This window comes from Vidua chalybeata, chromosome 6, assembly GCF_026979565.1.
Source record: "Vidua chalybeata isolate OUT-0048 chromosome 6, bVidCha1 merged haplotype, whole genome shotgun sequence".
NCBI lineage: Eukaryota > Metazoa > Chordata > Aves > Passeriformes > Viduidae > Vidua > Vidua chalybeata.
The window spans coordinates 13,252,772-13,262,765 of NC_071535.1; positions in this window are offsets into that span (position 1 = coordinate 13,252,772).

Here is a 9,994-nt window from a genome sequence, read left to right on the forward strand (position 1 = left end):
ATTTCAATATGAGAGTTGTATACACAGAAGTCACTATAGCATTAAAACACAGCAGGGTGGGAGAAATAAAAGGAAAACAATAAAAACAATGGCCCTTAAAAACCCAAGAGAATGCCTCCTTTGGAAGTGTGTACTTTCTTATTCAGAAAAGGTATCACCTTAATAAGAATTATAGGCAAAGAGGTTTCACTGTTCCATGCTGTGTGGACGAAAAGAGGGAGAAAAGACTGACTTATCAAAGGCACTGGCAGGTAAATAGTAATTTACTATGCATGCACAATGAACATTACACAGTGCCTTGACACAGGGCGATAATGAAAGACATGCTATTGTGGCATCCATCGAGGGAATTTTTTTTCTTCATTCTTCCTTCCCTTGTCTCTCTTGAGTAAAGAAGCAGTGATGTTTCCTGGCAGCTGCCTCCTGTTTCAAGCCATTTCACATAATATAGAAAGAAGCTGAAGTTTAGTGTATTAAGTAAGTGAGTTAGTTTGCTGGTTTGGCGATATATACATTGCTTGTGTGTGAACTTATATTTCAGGGGCTCTGTATTTTTACAGAACAAGCCTTTTCCTGTCTGAAGAATTATATGAACCTGTTATATACAACAAGGCAGCAAGATTAAAAACAATGCATCATATAATACACTGTTTTATGACTTGCATCTTTTAATTGTAGCTCTCAGGAATAAGAAGTGAGCAATGTGCTCTTGTTTATAATGCAGAATTGCCATTCTCTCTTTTGACTAACAATGTGTACTGTACAGGGCTAGTAGTCTGCGGATTCCTGTTTTTTTTTTCGTTTACCAACCAGCAAAGTTAAATTCCACTTCTTCGATGCTTCTAACTAGCTTACAGGCAGCAAGCCTTTGAATTTAGCCTGCATGCAGTATGGGAGGCTGTGACTGTAATCCTCCCATAGCTGCTGCTGTTTAAATGTGACATGGTTGCAACTGGAATGTTTTAATTATTTTAAAAGTGTAAAATCATATAATATGATGATATAAGGTAAGCAGCCTCGTGCAGAGAAAAAATTATAACATTTATCTATCTCACGGGATTAGCATCTAAAGAAACAATATGGCTCTCCTGGTATGTTGCAGTGTGTGTAATAATGATATTTGAATGTATCAGCTGATTAGTACTTTCATAAGCTGACATCTCAAACTGTGATGGCAACTTCTGGACTGATGTAGTACAAGAATAAGAATAAGATGCACTTTAATGACTGCTGACCATGTTAGACTGAATGGTCACTTGTTGTTCAGTTATACCTGACCTTTCCTTTGAAAGTTGCTACATTAACTTTATTTCCAAAAGACCTTCTATGATCAACACTGAAACTGTAATTAACTGCTTGCATTTGTCATTATTACACTATTCACACCTTTTTCTTGCAATTGTAAATGTGTTACCTAGCACTTATGTTTTTCCGTGTCTTAAGTGTCCAAGGGTGTTTTTTGAGCACACATTTTGTGGTTTTAGACTAGAATCAAAATATTAAAGGGTAACAATTAATTAGTGATTTCAATCAGAAGTCGATGATCTGCAGTGCTGGTAGTAGTTTTTGACTCCTTTTCATCCTTTCTGTCATGTTCATGCCAGTTATATAATAATGCTGATGTTAATAGGATGCTACTCCATTTTCTGGCCCACTTGGCCAGCAAGATGGCCCCAAAGCACTCCATGCATTCTCTGCTTGCCTTTGCTAGAGCCCAAGCACAGACTGGCTCACTTGGATGAGATCTAGCTGATTGTGTCAATTTTTGCAAAGGAATACAAAGATGCTGAGATACTTCTCCTGTAGCCATACTGGTTTGTTTATTCTGTGTTACCCAGGGTTGGTTTGGATGCTCAAGAGCAGGAGGGGCTTCCATACTTGAAGCAGTCTGTTTGTGCAAAGCTCTTACCTACAAACCCCAGTGAGCTTGTACGTACCATGGGTGCTTTCTCAGGGTTTCCTTATTAATTGGGGCTTCCTGGTTTTTGATTTGATCAAAACAAGCATCCTACCCACATCATAAAGATTTCATAAATTATTCTTAATACCCCGTATTTATGTAATGAAACCTGTTTCATTTAGGGTTTAGGAGAATTTTGGTTGGGGGTGGGAAGGACAGGAGAAGGAAGAAAAGGAAGTTCCTTCCTTTCAAAGACTGGCCTACTCTGACAAGTGCTGTTGAATACCTCTAGCTTATTGTTTTTGGCAAAATTCACATGGCTTTCAGTGAAAGTAATTATATTAATTCAGTGCACCTAAGCAAACAGATTAACAAATGTCTCCTTTAAATGCTGAAAATAAACTGATGTAAGCATCCTTCATTCTTTTACACCACTCAAATATCTCTAAGGGTCACTGATACAAAATAAATCCTCACTTTGAAAAATTCAGGTTTTTCCAGGAGGTTGTTTTATTTTTGTAAGAATCCTGGTTTTCTAGTAAGACTGCTTTACTAGACGAGTCTAAATTCAAAACAAATGTATAAAAAGAGACCTGGTCCTACCTAGTGCCTGACTGCCAAGCAAAATTCTGAAAGTCCAGTATAATGCATATGTCTGATGATAATGTGACTTAAAATGTGCTTTCAGAGCTGTGGTGGGGGAGAAAACAATATCCACGTAACTGATCAATAACTGAGCATCCCTTTAGTCATCCCACACTGTTGTGCACAGGCAACTTGTGAGCTGACAAATTTGGAACTCTGTCTACAAAATGGTCTGAAAAATTAGATCATGACAAGTAAAGGTCTTACCCAGCAACTGCATGCAGAGGATAGTGTGATTGTGGTTTATTTTAAGGGATAGAAAAGATATAACTGGGGGAAAAAAGTATGAATAGGTGCAGTTTTGGTTCTCCCTAACCCATACGAGGCCAGTAAGTTTTGTGGATAGTTAATAAAGGAGGTGGATGTGCTCTCAAAGGGGAATATGCAAGACAGAAGTATAAGCTCAGTCAAGGCTGGAAGAGTATCTGCTGACATTTTAACCTCTTTTATAGTTTTACACTGGTTACAAACTTCCAGAAAAATGGAAGGAGTAAAACAGAAACCAAAAGAGGATAAAGCCCCTTTCACTACATGGTCCTTGAACCAGTGAAATCAGCTAGTGGGAATGACCATTGCAAAAATTTGTGCCTGTGAATTCCTAAAGAAACAGAAATATCAGTCTAGGCCAGTTTTTGCTCTTTCTCTTGTTCTGTACAAACACTGTCCTGGGCCAAGATAGAGCTGACTGATGCCACAACACTTCAGAAGCCCAAATTGTTGAGGAAGCTGAGAGGAACAAATGGGAAATCAGCAGAACGAATCACCAAAAGGACAAATAACAGATGGACAAACATAATTCCAAAGCAAATGCCAAATACTGGAAGGAACAACAGAGTTGGGTAACATACTGGAAGAGAGGCAAAATAGTTAGATTCAGAGGACCAGCACAAATGCCAAAAGGACTTTAACAGAAGAGAAAAGGTGAAACTAGACAGGCAAAAGAGAAGCTGCCTTAAAAATTCAGAGTATTTGTAGCACAAAATATTTCTATCTGTTAGGCTCTTGGTGTCTCATCTTAAATATTTCCATACCACTCTATGATTTTCACTGAGCACTGTGCTCCACACACTGGAACTGAATGTGGACATGCTGAAAGGAAGTATGAGACTGAGATGGCCAAACCCAATTTCAGTCACGTAGCTCTTCTGAATTCCCACAGTGGCCACAGCAATGTGTTCATTGTATAGATCAGCTGTGATCTAATGGATGTTATCCCAGGAGCAGCCCACAGACTGAATGGGCACAGGTTAAATCAAGTCTGCCTTTGAGATTCATTCTGTCATAAAAATGCTCTTCATATAAATTTGTTAAAGTTGTTAATTGTAAGGTGCTCTCACTCAAAAAAAATTACTTCAGGACCGTGTTTAGCTGTGCTCCAAATTACTCATACAGCTCTAAGAGTTAATCACAGAACAAATGTTCTCATAATGAATTATTGGTGTACCTTGCTGTCACAAGCCAAAGAGTTGTTTGTGCAGAAGCATTATAAAATAGACTATAGTGCTGTTGAAACAATATTAACCAAGGTAGAGGGTTAGAGAGTTTGGTCCCTTTTCTACCCACTGTTGAGGTCAATTCTATTATTTACGTGGCAGAAAGCACAATAAATTGATACTGTTATAGCTCTTTAACCAAAGCTTATGGTGTTAAATTTCTGATTACACTTGGTAGAGAGTGTGAAAACCCCAAAATCTCCTGTTTTTCCTCTTCTTGTTGCCAATGGTTTCTGAATGTCATTAAGGACCAGAAGTACATATGACAATAACTACATGAAGATTTTATTTTTGCTTAAAAATGTGGTAGATTTCTTGCTGACCCTGTCAACAACTATGAGTACTAATTTGCTAGCTCAATGACTCATCATCAGCTTAGTTTACATGTAGCTAACAAAGGTCAGGCCTGAGAAAAAAATATTTGATTTCAATACCTAATTCAAGGAGGTGTGATATTTCTATGGGGTTTTAGTCTGCTTAATGTAAAACCTTCTAATTGCAGAACCTGAATAGTTCTAGCTTCACTGGATCACTTTAAATTAGATTTGAGGAGCGTTAAGTTAGCTTCCTGAAAGCATCTGACCTGTGTTGGCTGTGTACAGTACAAACGTAGTGTCGGACAAGGGGTTCTGCAGTTAAGAGGTCACATATTTTCATTGGGTTCTGCTGGCTGGGGTCAGGAGATTCTCTTTCTGAGTAATTCAGCACAGTTTCAGGCCTCAGCTGTGCTGCTGGGGGTCACTGTTCTTGGTCAGGTTGCCATGGGGAAGAGACAAGGGAAAAGTGGACTTTTGTGCTTCCTTCCATTTGACTGCACAGCTTGCTGCTTAGCACAGGGCACTTTGACAGGAAGTGGCTGTGAGGAAGCCCACACATGTTCCAGTTCATCTATCACAACAAGAGTTATTCTGGAGTGAAAGGATACAACCTAAGGGATGCAGAAATTCAAAAGATCAAAATCAGAGCATGTGCATGCTCCCAGAGAAAAAACTCACATGTAAAACACTGTAAATCATGAAAAATGTGGTATTGGGCTGTTTAGAGATAGTGTTCTGTTCTGTTTAGGTTATGATTTTTATTCCCCCTCAGCATTCTGTATATTGGTAGAAGCAGTTAGTATGAAAATGCCAGGACTAGCAGGGATGGTTTTGGTGCTGGTGCCTCCCTAATTTGACACCTACACAAAGGTTTACAGCCCAGGAAAGGAGCCAAAGCCCCCAGTCAGACCAGGCAGCTGCTGACCTCATTCTACCAGTAGGTAGCTCCATGGACAGTGTAGACCACTGAGAAACAATAAACTATATATATACATATTCTAATAGAAAAAAAATCATTTATTTAAAAAAAAATAGAGATGATGAAGAAGAGATTAAAAAAAAATAGGTGCTCTGGCACAGGTGAATATAATTTCCACTAGCTTGTGAAAGCTGAGTCCTTGAATTGTTAACAAATTGGATGAATTGCAGCCCCAGTAATAATGCTGTAGCCTGTTATATGTCTACTAGTCCAGAAACATATATACATATATATACATAAACATATATACACTGGATCCCACTCCTTTGGCATCATATTCTGCACTTTGAGAGGTGATGACTGAAAACAGTGAATGACATGATATTTTATGTCTAAAAGAAGAAGAATATACTCCTAGCTGTGACTAAAACACCCTACATATGATAAGCATGAAGAATTTTCAAAGGTGGAGAAGTATTAACCACCAGTAACTACTGAGCTAAATAGATTCAGCTGTACCTAAATGTTTTTGTGTCATTATTGTGCCAATTTTTTTTTCTTTTTTTTGCTTGTCAGGAGGTTGTATTTGCTGGAGAAAAGTTGAAACTTTTTCATCTTGATTTTTTCTCTCTTGTCTTTCTCTTGTGGGATATGAATATTTTATTTTGGCATTCTTCAGGTGAATCTGGAAATCACATTTTAGCCAAGTGTAGGATCTGGTTTCTACCTTGGAAAGTGTAAAGTAGGGACTTTTCAGGTACCTGAAAGGCAAAAATAGTTTGTGCCTCTCTGTATTATTACAGTTGTTATTACAGTTGTTATACAGTTGTATTATCATTACAAACGTACCACACTCCACCTATATTTCCTTGCTCTCAGAATTGGAAGTCTGTTGTCAGACTTAGAAGTTTGAACTGGAAAATGAACAAACTGCAATGCTTCTGAATCCCATGATCTGCCTGCAGCCCCTTCAGCATGCACACAGCCAGGAATGGACCCAACAGTGAGCAGCTCAGAGCATCCTTCATTCAGGGGGGCTGTAGGAAAATCAAACTGTGCCAGGATTGGCAGCTCAGAGCACAGCACTGAGGAAAGAGGGATAAGGATACTCCCCATTCAGTGGAAGTATGTGCAGAACCTCCCCAAGGCCTGAAATTTTGGTTCTAAAAAACAACATAGAAAACTTGGTTCTCATTTCTAGCATTAAAAGTGCTCTCTTCTGAGGAAAATATCCCAGTCCACATTGCAGATGTTACAATTCACCATTCTGGTCCTTTTCTGCACATAGTTGTGATGCTGTTGGAAGATACTAAGGACTTGGAGATTTTAGAGGTAATTTCAGGTTTATTTAAAAATATGCAAATTTATATTGTCATAGTATTTTGCTGATTTTAACTGAGATGGACAAAATTTCTACACAAATAATGTCAAATGATGCTTGCTTCATGTTCTGAGACGAGAACCACTGGCCTCACTGCAAGCATGTTTGGGAAATCCTGGATGAAAGCACAGGACTGGTCCTGTAATAGGGTCCAAAGCCACCAAGGCTTTTTTGACTTGGTTTCCTGAGGCTTAGGAAGCCTACAGGAGAATGCCACTCATGTCTCTTGTTCTCCTCATTGCTTGTCTCTTTGAACTTAGTTTTAGTAAATCAAATCAATGTGGTAAAGTGATCAGACGTTAATACTTGAAAAACTGTGAGATAAATGCCCCAACAAGTGATTCCACTGGAGGTAGGGCAGTGCTATGAGCTCAGCAGTGTTGTTCTCTTGGGAAGCCAGCTCACACACACTGGCTGGCCAAAAGGCACATGCAGACCTCGGGCATTTACACAGGTAATGACAGAATCTGGGAAGGCAATACTGCTAATGTGTACTTAGGACAAAAGATTGGGGCATGCCATAAAGAATTGAAAATATGTTAATATAGCCACAAAGAGGAAAAGGGAGACAACAGTAACTTCAGTGAGGCCATAGAAATACTAAGGATGTGTTGTAGGAAATCACACTCTGAAAGTCCATTACTCATAACTTTTTCATTTTGACAGGTAATGCTTGAATCTACTGACTGTCTCACTTGAGACCTCTTGGGTTGTGTTGGTTTGTTTGTTTTCTCCCCTTGCTTGTTTCTTTTGTTGTGATTTGTTTGTTTGTTTCATGGGGTTTGGTGGGCTTTGGTTTTTGGGGTCTTTTTTTTTGCTGGCACCCTTATCCTTTGTAATTCTAACACAGGATTTAAGTGTTAACTTCAAATCCTGCATGGATACACTGACGTCTTTTTGCTTTACAGAACTTACAGATGGAGAAAAGAACCCTACTGCACAGGAGATTTGAATAGGTGGATAAGTACCAGTGAAAGTCTTTGCATAAGGAAAAGAATTCTATTTTATAACTCAACATGAGAAGCATAGATTACTTTGCACATACTTATTAAGATTAGTCCATAAGAATTCATTACTGGCATCTTACTGGAGAAATTAGTTATTTCTTTCTCAGTCAAAGATAACACATATAACTTTGTTTGTACAGCAGACAATTAAGATGGAGGTTATTTCCTAACACTAATGAAAGTTCTCCCTTAGAACCATTGCAAATTTCTATGGACCTCTAACCTGTCATTTTCTTCTGTTTAGTTCATTGTATTTTGCAACAAAGAAAACTGTACCCGACTGTGCACAGAAAAAGAAAAACCCTTTTTCAGACAAAAGAAGCAAAACTCTTTTGTTACAAAAAATAGCACAACTTCAGAAAAGATATTTCCTAATAGAGATCACTTGGCTATTTTACTGGTTTCAGTATGCAGAGGGTTAAGCTCAGCTGAGAATGCCAGACATACCTGTATTCATTCCATTTTGAATAAAGTGACAAATTTCTATTCTTGGTCACTGGAGCAAAAAATTAGCCCTGTGCTTCAGTGAAAGGTCAACATGGGAAGAAATAAACAGGAGGTGAGAGGTCATGACCTGTGTCTAGAACAGCAAAAAATGGCTGAACAAAACAAAAAAAGTTAATTCTACTGTACATTGTACTTTCCATATAGTCAGGTCCCATTTGAAATGCAAAGCACTCCTAGAGTGTTGTTCTGAAGAAATCAAGATTGAAATGTGTGCATATTTATTTATTTGTACTGGTATTTTTGTACAGGCACCATTGGTTTGGTCTATTTTAAATAACTCTTGTATACCTTGTATATACCTTGTATATAAGATAAATATATCTTGTATATCTATACATATTCCTATGATCTGGAATCTGATGGATCCAGGAGATGTTTAACTGATCAGGCTCAGAGAATTCTTTGGCTGTCCATACCTCTTGGTTATATCTTCAGTGATTACTACAAACCTAGAAGTGCTCAGGGAGGAAAACCAGTCACCAGTGGGAACAAGAGCCTGAATCAGATACTGAAGATATTGGAAAGAGGCAACAAAAACAGTGTTTAGCTCTACTACTCACTTTTGTGCTCAGCCTCTGTCACTGACAGACTAATCCCATCTGATGGTGAATATTAGTCCTATCTAGTCCAGGTGTAGAAGAGCCATCCTCTGTGCCCTGAGTAGATGGACATCTACTAGTAGTTGTGGACATGTAAGTAGCAGCAGCAAACAGCAGACAGGAGAAAGTAAATAAAATAATATTTATTCAGTCAAAAGTCGTGTTCAGTGACACACCTCATGCACTGGGAGCTGTGGAGAAAAGAGCAAAACTTCTTCAGAACGTAGCATTTCTGGGAGAGCTTGCTGCTCTCAGCAGCCTGGGGATACCACTCAAACCACTTTTGAAGTGTCCTGCAGGAACAGGTCTGGGGAAAATATCAATGTCCACTTCTTTGGAATTTTGGCTGCAGAACAAAATAAAAAAAGGCATGACAGAAAAAACCTTCTCTGAATGTGCATATGGTTGACAGAAGGGCCAACTAAGAAAGAACAGCTCTGCCAGAAATGGTTTTCTCTTTAAATACCAATACAAAATCAAGGTGTTGAACCAAAGAACACCTCCATGGACAATGTGGTATTGATTTATAGGGTATTTGACTTTGCAAAAAGAAAGCATTCAAGGTGGCAGAAGAGTCATTGTTCAATGTGCAATGCTTGGCAAAATGATATTTTTTCCCATTTCTTCTTCTCTTATAACCTGTCTGGGACAGTTTTTATGAAATATCTTCATCATAAAATGACAATTCACTGAAACCAAAACTCTAAACAGTAAAAGATTGATTTTTGGCTAATTTCCTGTCTCCCAAAAAATTAGGAACAAATGGAACCAAAATAATTGAAACAACCTGTTTCAACATTTTGAAATTAAAAATCCCCTTTTTCATTCAAAGGTACTTTTTATTTAATAAGGTAAGTATAGTTACGTGACAGAAGGGAAAAATTATGAAGATAACAATTTTTAAGTCTCTGAAATGAATATCAATTTACTCAGGTACCTTCCAAGAGTCTGGAATTTTATTTTCAAAATATATTCATCAGAGTATCAGAAAATGTCTACATAAGGGCAAAATGCATCCTGGTGAATTCTAGTTGTGAAGTTTCCTAAATGCTGCTGAATATGACAATCACATAGAATTAAGATGTAACAAATACCTTGAGAAAACCACATATTTCATTGTATGGGCTTACATTAAGAGATTACAACTAAACTTTCAAAAACATGGAATCAGGATTTTTCTTTTCTTCTTTTTGCATCATGCTTTTTAGTTTTATTTTTCACATTTT